At 40.8% G+C, this 15,317-nt stretch overlaps 1 long non-coding RNA gene across 1 annotated transcript; it reads right to left on the bottom strand.

The window, feature by feature from the left end:
• Positions 1 to 165: 165 nt before the first annotated feature.
• On the bottom strand, positions 166 to 9,485 carry LOC147513879 (uncharacterized). The gene is made up of 2 exons (XR_015215723.1): positions 9,272 to 9,485; positions 166 to 601 (listed from the first exon to the last, which is right to left on the bottom strand). It is a non-coding gene; the product is annotated as an uncharacterized LOC147513879 (long non-coding RNA).
• Between the last annotated feature and the right edge of the window lie 5,832 nt (positions 9,486 to 15,317).

The raw sequence follows: 15,317 nt of genomic DNA on the forward strand, positions 1-15,317 counted from the left end.
CCCACACCGTTCCTTTTTATTTAGATAGAGATGAAACTCTATTCATGGCAAAAGTTGATAATCTGGAAAATGTACGTGTAAATGTGTAACAGTACACATTTTCATATGTATATTTAGTCCATTCCTAAATCCATAAGGTTATCTCTGTATTTGGCGCTGAAGAAAGACACAAGACAGCTTTCAATAGTGAGTGCCAGAATGGGGTAGTTCATTTAAGTAAAGATGTTGTAATGAGAAATAACACTGTTTTCTCACTGAATAGATTGAAAAATGTAGACCGAAAATAAATAAACAAACAACTAAAAATAACATCAATCCTAATCAATCGTCATCAACTACACTAGGAGGAGACTCCAAGTCATCCATCGATGATGGCGATTGGTTGTTTTTCCGCCATCTGTAAAGCAGGCTGTTGAGCAACTAGCTGATGTGCCCACCATCTCTGCACCAGCCAAACTATCAGGAACACAGAGATAGTCATACCAGCAATGCAGCCCACCACTACTTCAACTATTTGCCCATCTGTAAATTTGGGCTGAGGAATGCTACCATCCTCATGCATGCTCACAAAATCGTCCAACGGGGCACTAGCCTCCATGATCTGTTGAAAATTTGCAAAATAATTTTCAACAAGAATAAAACTATATTTACGTAAATTCAAAAAACTACATTATGACAAAAAGCAGTCGTACAAATCACAACTAATGTATAAAAAACATATTCCAACATATTCCAACAGAGTAATAACTTGCATGGATGCGTTACTGTGTCTGCCGACCCTCCCTGGTGGTACAACTTGACGCAATCTCGATCAAACACTCATTCACAATAAGTTCATGTAAACGAAAGCATTGCAAAAATTACTTTTCGGAGACGCTTTTAATTGCAAGGATTTTCTTTCCTCGTTAGTAAGATTTGAGAATGACTATAAGTGAATACCAGTTGCAAAAGAAATCCTCATCCACCATCCCGACGACATCTGCCACCCTACCTCAAACCAACAGACAGAACCGCAAAAACACAACCTTCCATACAATGAAATGAGAGAAAATGTGGAGAACCAGGAAAAAGGCGATAACAACATGCAATTTACCAAACCTACAGCTAGGGTTAGTCTAAAAGTCTTTAATTCCGCATCCATGCCACGAGTCATCGAGTTAGAAGAAAGAGGGTATGTGTTTCATGTAGTGGCATCTCCAAAATTTGCAGTCAGCGGAGCTTCAATAAAAAAAGGCAGTCAACTCAGAGACGGCAACTGAGATATATCAGGTAGTTGAAAGCACAAACCAGATAGCAGTGGGTGGAGAGCAGTGGTTTTTCAATTAAGTTCTTTTTCTTTTTTTTTTTTACTCACGCCGAGCACCTAGACCGCATAAGGATTATAAGCCCAATGGGATGTTTCCGCTGTCCTATTAGCTAGATGGTTTTGAGTAGCTTGCCTTTAGGCTTATAACACGATAGGGTGTGAAAGAAAGTAAGAGAAGAGTCAATAGGATGACCAGGCACAATAAAGAAGTCTACCGTAGTGAGTGCTTCTCAGGTGGGGATCGTGAACCCCCTGCTAGTGCACTAAGAAGGCCCGTAGGGGGCGTGTCTTCCTGCCTGTGTTGCTAGGCACAAGGGGAATAAAATCTTTAAGGCAACGCCAGACAAATCTGCCTTTCATTGCAAGCGTAAAAAGGCTTTGAACTCCCCAAAAATAGGAAAAAAAATGATCGTAAAGGGGAAAACTCCCCGTCTTTCGGACCTGGTAGGCTAGGATATGGGAGTTGTTTTCCATACATAGCTGCTAAAAAAATAAGTGAAAAGTGTAAATCGCGAAAATGCGTGGACGGCAATACAGCTGAGTGCCGAAGGATCGACATGAAAAAGAAAGAATAGGAATATGGATTTGAGGTGTTCTAGGAATATTGATTTTCGTAGTATTAGGTTATATAGTACTATTGAGGAAAGTTCTGATAATGAGGAACTACAAGATGAAATTAATGAAAGTGAATTTCATGATAGTCAAGATTATAAAAGTGATTTTTTTCTTTCTGAAAGTGACGAAATTCTGGATCGATTTTGGAATAAGGTAATTCTTAGAATTGAGAATAAAAGGAAAAAAGAAACTAATGTGAGTAAATATCACAATATATTATTTCAAAGAATGTCCGAATATGATCAAATATTACAAAAAGATGGTTCCAAATACACTGAGCAAGAGAAAATAGACTTACAGGTGCAAATAGAAAGACTAACAATGATATTTGAAGAGGAAAGTATTTATAAGAATCATAAAAATATCATGGATTATGTCATAAATGATAAAAAGGATAACCGCTGAAGGAGTATGTAAAGCAGCAAAAATTAACTGATGAGGATCGCCATTGTATTAATGTCTTAGGTTCATATACACTGGAAGCCATAATGATTTATGTACTTGGGATTGTGTTCCACAATATTGCTTTATCACCCATGGTAAGGGTCTCTACTTTAATTGACCAGCTTGTATCTTTAGTACGATATCAAGTTTATTGTAAAAACAAAAAAGAGAATTTGAAAGATTCAAAAAAATCCAATACCAATAAGGAAATAAAGAAAGAGAATCAAAAAGTAACTAAAACCAAAGCAAAAAAGAAAAGCAAAACACAAGAATATAATATAGGTATCTACTTGGTAGAGTTCTTGTGTGACAGAAAATTGATCAAAATAATAACAATTTCTGATAAAAAGAAAGTATCAAAGAAAAATGTATCTATTTACAGGAAATGTGTCGCAACTTTGACTATTGACTTGAAAGTGTTTCCGATGAAATTGAATCTTCCCATGGTTTGTAAGCCAATAGATTGGGTCTAAAAAAAGGCTGGAATTGCCAAAACATTAAATGATATAACTGGTGGTTACTTATGCGGACTAACAGGAGAAATGTATAATCGATTTAAACTATTTACTTCTAAAGATAATGAGAATTTCTATATAAAGTTGAATCCTAAAAAAGATGTTTGCTCAGTTTTGAATAAACTTCAGTCTCAAGTCTTTAGGATTGATAAAGAAGTCTTGAATCTACTTAAAAAGAATCATATTGATTTAGAAGCCGCTGGTATTCTTATGGATGGAAGACTAGCGGATGTCCCTATACAAGAAGCATTGGACGTATGTCGGTTGTGTTACGTGAATGACTCAGAAGTGAATAAGAAGTATAAATTATCAGTTTTGTTAGACGAATTAGTGAAGTGGGTGCAGCGAGCTAGCTATGAATCATTCGTAATCAATCTTGCTACAGCATACCAAAACCATCCATTTTATCTGCCAGCGTTCATGGACTTCCGTGGTAGAATCTACCGCGCAGGTATAGACTAATCATGTCTTAAGAAATGGCGAACCACAAGTGCCAAACCTGGAGAGGAGAGATTTAAATCCTACATCTGAAAGGCGTGACCTTACAACTCTAGCGTGGGAGGCTGGCGTGCCAACAGTTACAGTGAGATCAATGGGGTCTGTCCTCAACTCTTCCTGGTGGACTTTGACAGTGTTATGTTCTTCTTCTAGTAAAGGGACACCGGACTGGGTTTGGGTCAAAAGTAATCTTGAAATAGTTTTCGGCTAAGTTGACTTCAGGATCATGGAAGAAGGAGACGAAACGCTAGTCTTTTTTCAATCAGAAAAGGATGTTGAGAGACTTATCAAGATGCCGCGATCTTGATTGTGTGTGAAGGAGAAATCATTTTAGGGCGATGGAACCCGAAGTCGGAGTGTCAATGAAAATCGTTTGAAGTTGACGGAAGTTTGGCTTTCCTTCTCAGGAGTCCCTATTCACTTGAAAACCAGAGAGATTGCAAAGGCTCTAACTAAAGCATGCGGTAGCTCGATGGACCTAGACGAGAACTCTCTAGATGTGTGCAGAAAGAAGATTCGTGTAAAATCAAAGGTGGGAGATGTGGGGTTGGTTCCTAGAATTATTCGTTTGGAGGAAAGGGGGTATATGTTCCCTATTTGGGTTGAGGCGGAATTAGATGGGGAAAAGGAGGTTGATATACCTAGTTGGCCGGAGATGGCGAACGTTGGCAGTGTGGTGGCGGAGAATGACACCGGAGAGGGAGTAGGAGATCAGGGTGATGAGTACAGGAATATAGCTAGCAGTCCAGGTGGCAGCCATACACTGGACGCATCAGGTAGTCTGTTGGGCATCGCGGTAAATGCTCAGAATTCAAATTTTGAATTGGGGATACAGTCGCAGGAGCATCCTTTAGCTGTACAAGATGGTGACACCCCTCTAGTTGGTGATTGTCAGCATCACGTTCTGGCAGAGTGTGAGGCAAAGGATATTGAGATGAGCAGTACTGAACAACCTCAGAGCTGTGTACCAGGGTGTGATAATGTGGTTAGTGAACAGGTGGCAGAACAGGATAATATTGAGAGTGAACAGGTGGCAGAACAGGGTAATGTTGAGGTGGCCACACAGTCTGTATCTCAAATAGTCCAGCTAGAACATGAGTCTTTAATTGTTGCACAAAACAGTAAGCATGGGGCCCATAGAACAAGGGGGAGGAGACATCTTTCGGTGGGTCAAAAAGAAGCCCATATGGGTAAGGGTAGGAGATCTCGGTCCGTGGGTGCATATGGGCTTCTACTGTGGCCTAACAAATTTAATTGGAGAATGGGTATTTCTACTGCTTACAAAGGTAGGGGTAGGCCTGTGAATCCAGCCCACCACAGAAAGAGAATTGAGGTAACAGATCCAGGCCCATCTTTGAGTCTTAATGAATCTGTCTCTTCGATCAATGGAGCAGATAATGCTCTTCCATGGCGTGAGCCGATTGATGATCAACCTATAGAAGCTCCCAACGACGCTCCAAGTATGGGAAATGTGGCAGAAATTGCTAGTAACTTATATAGGTGTCAAAATCCAGGAGATGTGAGTGATTGGATTAGATTTATGGTGGTTCCTCTTGCCGTAAATCTGGTATTTCTACCGGTCGGGCAGAACTGGTCTAGAAAAATTGTTTGGGGAGTTACACGACAGCAGCAATGGTGGCTTTGGACATGTTGTGGTGGACAGGGATGTAAATGAGGAGGTCGGGTTTAGAACTATGGTGGGGGATAATGTAGGTACCCATGTCGATTCAATTTGTGTCTTGGAATTTAAGGGGTCTTGGAAACGATGAAACATGCAATAACTTAAGGTTAACTGATAAGGAATCATAATAACCCTGTAATTTTATTATTACAAGAGACCAAACTGGGGGAGGGACAACATTCTGTTCTTGGGGATTTGTGGGATAGCCATGGGAGTATGCATGTGTTCCAGCAATGGGTTTAAGTGGATTGTCAGGGGGAATTATGGTGGCATGGAATTAAGACTTAGTTGAAGTTACAGACAGCTTGTTTGGGGCATACTCATTATCTGTGAAGTGCAATCTTAAAACGAACGGTTTTTCTTGGCTCATGACTGGGGTCTATGGTCCAAATGATGATAGTAGTCGCACCCATTTTCTGAATGAGCTGGAAGATATAAGGGCATGGTCTGATTTACCATGGTGTATCGGTGGTGACTTTAATATTATACGGTTTAGTCATGAAAGAAGTGGTGGGAGTAGACTTACAAAATATATGCGTAAGTTTGATGATTTTGTTTCTAAGAACTACTTGGTCGACTATCTTTTAAATGGGGCCTTGTATACATGGGCAGATAGGCGAAGTTTGAGTAGGATAGATAGGTTCCTTGCTTCAGTGGAATGGGATGAACAATTTCCTCAAGCTAAGGAAATTGCCTATCCTAAATATATGTCTGACCACCGGGTTATACTGTTGGATTGCAGTCAGTCGACAAAAGGACCTTTACCGTTTCGTTTCGAGCTTCTGTGGTTCGAAGATGAGAATGTAATGCATTTGATTGATGAGTGGTGGTCTTCTTTTGCTTTTGAGGGTCCTCCAAGCTTTGTGCGGTGGTGCAAGATAAAAGAACTTAAGAAAAATTGAGGGTGTGGAACAAAGAAGTTTTCGGGCGGGGGTGGACTTACTTATCAAATCTAAGTCTCAAGAGATTGATGAGCTTGACAAAAAGAGGAAACATCTACACTATCACTAGATGAAGAATTGTGTGGTGTCTTGAGTGAGCTAAGAAGTCTCATGAGGAAGAATGAAATATGTTGGAGGTAGAAGTCTAGAACTTCGGTCATTTAAAGAAGGTGAAGATAATACTAGTTATTTTCATAAGTTTGCTAACGAGAAGAAGAGTTAACACTATAAACCGTTTGGTTATTGGGAACGATGAAGTTAGCGATAAAATAGCCATTCGAGATCATATAGTTGAGTTTTATGAAGCCGCTTTATGAGGAAGATACGCTTAGTGAGGCCCGAGATGGATGGAATGAAATTTATCAAAGTTTCTTAAGAGCAATCAGCAGGTATTGAAGCCCCAATTGATGAAATTGAGATATTGGCTGCAATTAACGAATTGGGTGGGGAGAGAGCTCCAGGGCTATACGGTTTCCAAATGACCGTATTCCGGAAGTGTTGGCAAACATTTCGGGTAGATTTTATGGCTATTGTAACTGAATTTCAAGAGCTTACGTCTATGGACAGAAGAAACAACTCAACTTTCATTACCTTAATCCCTAAAAAGGAGGGTGCATTATCTGTTGGTGACTATAGACCAATTAGCTTGGTCGGTGGTATTTATAAGGTAATCTCCAAAGTTTTGGCCACACGGATTAAGGCAGTTTTACCGACAATTGTGTCGTGTGTGCAAAGTGCATTCATTGGTGGTAGACAGATATTGGATGGCCCTCTTGTTGCCAATGAGTGTATCGACGCCCTTCTTAGAATGAAGGAGTGTGGCATATTATTGAAGGTGGATATAACCAAAGCATAATGCATTGTGTTAAGCGGGATTTTTCGATTACTTGATGAAAAGGATGGGGTTTGTTGATAAATTCGAGGGTGGATTAGATTGAGTATCTCTTCGGCCTCTTTTTCCTCGCTCATTGAAGGTTAAGCCTTCTGGTACTTTTTAGAAGCCGTGCAGGGTTTGAGGCAAGGAGACACGATATCTCCGTTCTTGTTCAATATTGTGATGAAAGCTCTCAACCGTTTTAGCCTTAAAAAGCTATGGACACGGGATATATGAAAGGCTTTAAACCAGCTCCTACTAGTCCGGAGGTGAGCATTCTACAGTTTGCCGATGATACTCTGTTTATGATAGATGCTTCAGTGTCTCAACTTTTGGTTGTCAAAGCGGTATTTCTGATTTTTGAGGTGTTGTCAGGCCTCAAGGCTAATATGACGAAGACCAATTTGTATGAAGTGGGTGCGCCGATAACCCGGAAGAGTTGGCTCGCGATTATGGGATATGGTATTGGTACTCTGCCTTGTCGATACTTGGGTTTACCTCTCAGTGCATCGTACAAGAATAAGAAGATATGGGATCCCGTGATAGAAACCGTTCAAAGAAGAATGGGTGGTTGGCAAAGGAAACTTCTTTCTAAAGGTGTGAGATTGATTCTTACGCAAAGTGTGTTAGCTAATTTGCCAGTTTACTACATGTCCTTGCTTACGATCCCGGTTAGTGTGGTCGAGAGAATCGAAAAGAAGTTAGAGATTTTCTTTGGGGTTCCACGTGGTTAAAAGGAAGTACCATTTAGTGAAGTGGGAGGCGTTATGCACACCCAAGGAGAGTGGTGGTCTTGGTTCTTTGCAACCTTGTAACAATGAAGAAAGCTCTTTTTGGGACATTGGTCGTGGAGATATGGAAATGAAGTTGATCCTTTATAGAAGAGGGTGATTGTGGGCAAAATACGGAGTTAGTAGGTATGGTGGATGGCCTAACCAGGTTACACACTCACATGGTGTATGTCTCCTCGAAAGGAATTCTCGCGAGCTCTCCCCGACTTCTGAACGGCATATCCTTTGTCTTGGGGTATGGTAATAGCATTCGATTTTGGTCGGATCCATGGATTGGTGCTGAACCGCTACGAGTGAAGTTTCCTTTCATTTTCCAGGCTTCAAGTTTGAAGAACGGCATGGTCAGTGAGTTTGGCAGTATGGATTCGACTAGTATCTCTTGGAATCTTCATCTCAGGAGAGCTAGCAATGACTAGGAAATGCAACAATATGCAGAATTTACTGCTATGTTAGGCAACATTGTCTTAACAGATCAACGAAAGACTTCGGGGTGTTGGCGTTTGACTAATAATGGTGTTTTCTCCGTTAGTTCCTTTTATGACGCATTGACGGAAGTAATAACCGCAATGCTCACGGCAGTACAAGCTTCCCCACAAAGTTGGTCTGGATAGTCCCCATTCCACTTAAAGTCAAGTTCTTCTTTTGGGTAGCAGTGCATGGACGAACTTTAACAGCAAACTCCCTTATTCGTAGAAGAATGGACATCTCCCCTGTATGCTCTATGTGTCAAACCTTTCACGAGAATATTTTTCACCTTTTTTTCATTTGCTCTTTTGCGCTGGAATTGTGGATGCTTATGATGCAACCGGTATGCATTGCTTTTCCTAGGATAGCTCGGGTAGATTCTTTGGAGGAATGGCTAGTGGCATGGCCTAAGCTCATAGGAGTCGGCTTCGCTGCTAAGGTATGGAGAATGACTCCGTACGCGGTGATTTGGGTATTGTGGAAATCAAGAAACAATAGAGTCTTCAGAAACAAGTGTACTAGGGCTGAAAGAGCTTGTGTGGAAGTGAAGGCTTTCTTATGGTATTGGTCCTCGACAACACTAGAAAGGAAGGACTACAGGTTCAGGGACTTGGTGTTTAACTGGCAGGGGATCATAAATAGTGCTTTGTAACTGGTGGAGTGTTATCCTTCAGGTTGGAGTATTCTTTTGCTTTGTTTCTGTCATGTTTGTGCTAAGGGTGATCCTCTCTGTCACCATAGTACATCAAGACTGTTGCTTTGTGTGGTAAGTATACGTAGGTATGTAATTGATCCCTTCCATTAATAAAATTCAATTACCAAAAAAAAAAAAAAAAAAAAAAAAATGCATCAAAATTCATTCCTCACACTGGTCACAAGGTCTCATAAGAAAATTTCTCAATCTAGCAATCCACCTGACTCATCAATTCACTCAATGTCTACAAGATCCAAAATGGGAATTTACAAAAAGAAAGTCTACACAGCTTCTAAACACTCGGTGACATCCATTTCTTCCTAGGCATGGAAGTACAGAGTACAGTTAAGAGATTTTTTCTATCTCAATCTAAATATGCATTGGAAGTTGTTCAAAAGGAAAACATGCTAGATGCAAAACTGAAGTAGAAGGACAAGAAAAACTTACCCTGGATTCGAGTTCCTTTGCACAATTCAGTTGGTTTCGGAGAGAGTATACGAGAACAGATCTGAAAATGAGCTTCTTTCTCTCTCCAACAAGTGAAACTCATTGTTATTGTTTTTTGTCGGTTCAGATTAACCATTTTCGGTTCGCAGCTCCTTTGCCTGAACAAGAAGTACCTGCTCGGAATGGTTAATCTCCTTCCCTAATCTACTGCCCCAATTAGTCTAATCCAAGCCCCAAAATGTCTAAAATGCCCTCAATATCAGTTAAATTATCTGGCCTTTTTGTGATATCCGCGTCGATATCGACATTTTGAGCCTTTACAGTCAAACTAGAGTCAACTTATAGTCAAGCCAACACGTTTTTTATTTGCACGAGGAAGTGAGGAACCACATTTTGGAATCTCACATGACACGGGAATCAAGAGTTCAGTTGAGTTGACATATATCTGTGTATTGAGAGGGAACTGATATTGTCTGATATACTCGCCACCAGGGACTAAATGAGGGTTCAATGTTTTAATTCCACCCTAGGACCAACAAGGTCAAAAATGTCCAAATGCCCAAGCCAGGTAGGTAACCTTGGCCATTTACAAAGAATAAGCCCAAGTGATTGTTTAGACGCGAAACCCTAACATTCTATTTAAATTTTGAATTGGGGATACAGTCGCAGGAGCATCCTTTAGCTGTACAAGATGGTGACACCCCACTAGTTGGTGATTGTCAGCATCACGTTCTGGCAGAGTGTGAGGCAAAGGATATTGAGATGAGCAGTACTGAACAACCTCAGAGCTGTGTACCAGGGTGTGATAATGTGGTTAGTGAACAGGTGGCAGAACAGGATAATATTGGAGAGTGAACAGGTGGCAGAACAGAGGGTAATGTTGAGGTGGCCACACAGTCTGTATCCTTCAAATAGTCCAGCTAGAACATGAGTCTTTAATTGTTGCACAAAACAGTAAGCATGGGGCCCATAGAACAAGGGGAGGAGAGACATCTTCGGTGGGTCAAAAAAGAAGCCCATATGGGTAAGGTAGAGATCTCGTCCGTGGGTGCATATGGGCTTCTACTGTGGCCTAACAAATTTAATTGGAGAATGGGTATTTCTACTGCTTACAAAGGTAGGGGTAGGCCTGTGAATCCAGCCCACTACAGAAAGGGAATTGAGGTAACAGATCCAGGCCCATCTTTGAGTCTTAATGAATCTGTCTCTTCGATCAATGGAGCAGATAATGCTCTTCCATGGCGGAGCCGATTGATGATCAACCTATAGAAGCTCCCAACGACGCTCCAAGTATGGGAAATGTGGCAGAAATTGCTAGTAACTTATATAGGTGTCAAAATCCAGGAGATGTGAGTGATTGGATTAGATTTATGGTGGTTCCTCTTGCCGTAAATCTCGGTATTTCTACTCGGTCGGGCAGAACTGGTCTAGAAAAATTGTTTGGGGAGTTACACGACAGCAGCAATGGCGGCTTTGGACATGTTGTGGTGGACAGGGATGTCGTAGGAGGTCAGGTTTCGACTATGGTGGGGGATAATGTAGGTACCCATGTCGATTCAATTTGTGTCTTGGAATTTAAGGGGTCTCGGAAACGATGAAACATGCAATAACTTAAGGTTAACTGATAAGGAATCATAATAACCCTGTAATTTTATTATTACAAGAGACCAAACTGGGGGAGGGACAACATTCTGTTCTTGGGGATTTGTGGAGATAGCCATGGGAGTATGCATGTGTTCCAAAGAATGGGTTTAAGTGGATTGTCAGGGGAATTATGGTGGCATGGAATTAAGACTTAGTTGAAGTTACGTGATACCTTGTTTGGGGCATACTCATTATCCGTGAAGTGCAATCTTAAAACGAACGGTTTTTCTTGGCTCATGACTGGGGTCTATGGTCCAAATGATGATAGTAGTCGCACCCATTTTCTGAATGAGCTGGAAGATATAAGGGCATGGTCTGATTTACCATGGTGTATCGGTGGTGACTTTAATATTATACGGTTTAGTCATGAAAGAAGTGGTGGGAGTAGACTTACAAAATATATGCGTAAGTTTGATGATTTTGTTTCTAAGAACTGCTTGGTCGACTATCCTTTAAATGGGGCCTTGTATACATGGGCAGATAGGCGAAGTTTGAGTAGGATAGATAGGTTCCTTGCTTCAGTGGAATGGGATGAACAATTTCCTCAAGCTAAGGAAATTGCCTATCCTAAATATATGTCGATTAATAGGGTTATCTTGTTGGATTGCAGTCGGTCGACAAAAGGACCTTTACCGTTTTCGTTCGAAAGCCTACGTGGTTCAAGATGAGAATGTAATGCATTTGATTGATGAGTGGTGGTCTTCTTTTGCTTTTGAGGGTCCTCCAAGCTTTGTGCGGTGGTGCAAGATAAAAGAACTCAAGAAAAAATTGAGGGTGTGGAACAAAGAAGTTTTCGGCAGGGTGGACTTACTTATCAAATCTAAGTCTCAAGAGATTGATGAGCTTGACAAAAAAGAGGAAACATCTACACTATCACTAGATGAAGAAGTGTACAGGGCGTGTCTTCGGAGTGAGCTAAGAAGTCTCATGAGGAAGAATGAAATATGTTGGAGGTAGAAGTCTAGAACTCGGTCATTTAAAGAAGGTGAAGATAATACTAGTTATTTTCATAAGTTTGCTAACGCGAGAAGAAGAGTTAACACTATAAACCGTTTGGTTATTGGGAACGATGAAGTTAGCGATAAAATAGCCATTCGAGATCATATAGTTGAGTTTTATGAAGCGCTTTATTCAGAAGATACGCTAGTGAGGCCCGAGATGGATGGAATGAAATTTATCAAAGTTTCTTAAGAGCAATCCGGTATTGAAGCCCCAATTGATGAAATTGAGATATTACCAATTAACGAATGGTGGGAGAGAGCTCGAGGCTGGAAACCCGGTTTAAATGACCGTGATCGGAAGTGTTGGCAAACATTTGGGTAGATTTTATGGCTATTGTAAGCTGAATTTCAAGAGCTTACGTCTATGGACGTAAGAAACAACTCAACTTTCATTACCTTAATCCCTAAAAAGGAGGGTGCATTATCATTGGTGACTATAGACCAATTAGCTTGGGTGGTATTTATAAGGTAATCTCCAAAGTTTTGGCCACACGGATTAAAAGCAGTTTTACCGACAATTGTGTATTGTGTGCAAAAGTGCATTCATTGGTGGTGAAGAGATATTGGATGGCCCTCTTGTTGCCAATGAATGTATCGACCCTTCTTAGAATGAAGGAGTGTGGCATATTATTGAAGGTGGATATAACCAAAGCATACGATTGTGTTAACTGGGATTTTCTCGATTACTTGATGAAAAGGATGGGGTTTGTTGATAAATTCGAGGGTGGATTAGATTGAGTATCTCTTCGACCTCTTTTACGTGCTCATTGAAGGTTTGCCTACAGGTACTTTAGAAGCCCCGGGTTTGAGGCAAGGAGACTCGATATCTCCGTTCTTGTTCAATATTGTGATGAAAGCTCTACGGCCCGTTTAGCCTTAAAAAGCTATGGACTCGGGATATATGAAAGGCTTTAAACCGGCTCCTACTAGGGAGGTGAGCATTCTACACAATTTTGCCGATGACGATCTGTTTATGATAGATGCTTAGTTGTCTCACTTTTGGTTGTCAAAGCGGTATTTCTGATTTTTGAGGTGTTGTCAAGCCTCAAGGCTAATATGATGAAGACCAATTTGTATGAGGTAAGTGGGTAAGGCCGATAACCCGGAAGAGTTGGCTCGCATTATGGGATATGGTATTGGTACTCGCCTTTGTCGATACTGGGTTTACCTCTCGGTCATCGCATAAGAATAAGAAAATATGGGATCCCGCGGATAGAAACCGCTTCAAAGAAGAATGGGTGGGTGGCAAAGGAAACTTCTTTTTAAAGGTGTGAGATTGATTCTTACGCAAAGTGTGTTAGCTAATTTGCCAGTTTACTACATGTCCTTGCTTACGATCCCAGTTAGTGTGGCTGAGAGAATCGAAAGAAGTGTTAGAGATTTTCTTTGGGGTTCCACAGAAGTTAAAAGGAAGTACCATTTAGTGAAGTGGGAGACAGTATGCACACCAAAGGAGAGTGGTGGTCTTGGTTACTGCAACCTTGTAACAATGAACAAAGCTCTTTTGGGACATTGGTCGTGGAGATATGGAAATGAAGTTGATCCTTTATAGAAGAGGGTGATTGTTGCGAAATACGGAGTTAGTAGGTATGGTGGATGGCCTAACCAGGTTACACACTCACATGGTGTATGTCTCTGGAAAGGAATTCTCGCAGCTCTCCCTGACTTTCGGAACGGCATATCCTTTGTCTTGGGGTATGGTAATAGCATTGATTTTGGTCGGATCCATGGATTGGTCGAACCGCTCGAAAGTGAAGTTTCCTTTCATTTTCCAAGCTTCAAGTTTGAAGAAGCGGCATGGTGATGAGTTTGGCAGTATGGATTGACTAGTATCTCTTGGAATCTTCATCTCAGAGAGCTAGCAATGACTAGGAAATGCAACAATATGCAGAATTTACTGCTATGTTAGGCAACATTGTCTTAACAGATCAACGAGACTTCGGGGGTGTTGGTGTTTGACTAATAATGGTGTTTTTCTCTGTTAGTTCCTTTTTATGACGCGATTGACGGGAAGTATCATCGGCAATGCTCACGGCAGTACAAGCTTCCCCACAAAGTTGGTCCGGATAGTCCCCATTCCACTTAAAGTCAAGTTCTTCTTTTGGGTAGCAAGTGCATGGACGAACTTTAACAGCAAACTCCCTTATTCAGAAAGAAGAATGGACATCTCCCCTGTATGCTCTATGTGTCAAACCTTTCCACGAGAATATTTTTCACCTTTTTTTTTCATTTGCTCTTTTCTTGTTGGAATTGTGGATGCTTATGATGCAGCCGGTATGCATTGCTTTTCCTAGGATAGCTCAATTTAGATTCTTTGGAGGAATGGCTAGTGGCATGGCCTAAGCTCAGAGGAGTCGGCTTCGCTGCTAAGGTATGGAGAATGACTCTGTACGCGGTGATTTGGGTATTGTGGAAATCAAGAAACAATAGAGTCTTCAGAAACAAGTGTACTAGGGCTGAAAGAGCTTGTGTGGAAGTGAAGGCTTTCTTATGGTATTGGTCCTCGACAACACTAGAAAGGAAGGACTATAGGTTCAGGGACTTGGTGTTTAACTGGCAGGGGATCATAAATAGTGCTTTGTAACTGGTGGAGTGTTATCCTTCAGGTTGGAGTATTCTTTTGCTTTGTTTCTGTCATGTTTGTGCTAAGGGTGATCCTCTCTGTCACCATAGTACATCAAGACTGTTGCTTTGTGTGGTAAGTATACGTAGGTATGTAATTGATCCCTTCCATTAATAAAATTCAATTAAAAAAAAAAAAAAAAAAAAATGCATCAAAATTCATTCCTCACACTGGTCACAAGTTCTCAGAAGAAAATTTCTCAATCTAGCAATCCACCTGACTCATCAATTCACTCAATGTCTACAAGATCCAAACTGGGAATTTACAAAAAGAAAGTCTACACAGCTTCTAAACACTCGGTGACATCCATTTCTTCCTAGGCATGGAAGTACAGAGGACAGTTAAGAGATTTTTTCTATCTCAATCTAAATATGCATTGGAAGTTGTTCAAAAGGAAAACATGCTAGATGCAAAACTGAAGTAGAAGGACAAGAAAAACTTACCCTGGATTCGAGTTCCTTTGCACAATTCAGTTGGTTTCGGAGAGAGTATACGAGAACAGATCTGAAAATTAGCTTCTTTCTCTCTCCAACAAGTGAAACTCATTGTTATTGTTTTTTTTCGGTTCAGATTAACCATTTTCGGTTCGCAGCTCCTTTGCCTGAACAAGAAGTACCTGCTCGGAATGGTTAATCTCCTTCCCTAATCTACTGCCCCAATTAGTCTAATCCAAGCCCCCAAAATGTCTAAAATGCCCTCAATATCGGTTAAATTATCTGGCCTTTTTGTGATATCCGCGTCGATATCGACATTTTGAGCCTTTTACAGTCAAACTAGA

The sequence above is a fragment of the Coptis chinensis genome, chromosome 3 (assembly GCF_015680905.1).
Source record: "Coptis chinensis isolate HL-2020 chromosome 3, ASM1568090v1, whole genome shotgun sequence".
Taxonomy (NCBI): domain Eukaryota; kingdom Viridiplantae; phylum Streptophyta; class Magnoliopsida; order Ranunculales; family Ranunculaceae; genus Coptis; species Coptis chinensis.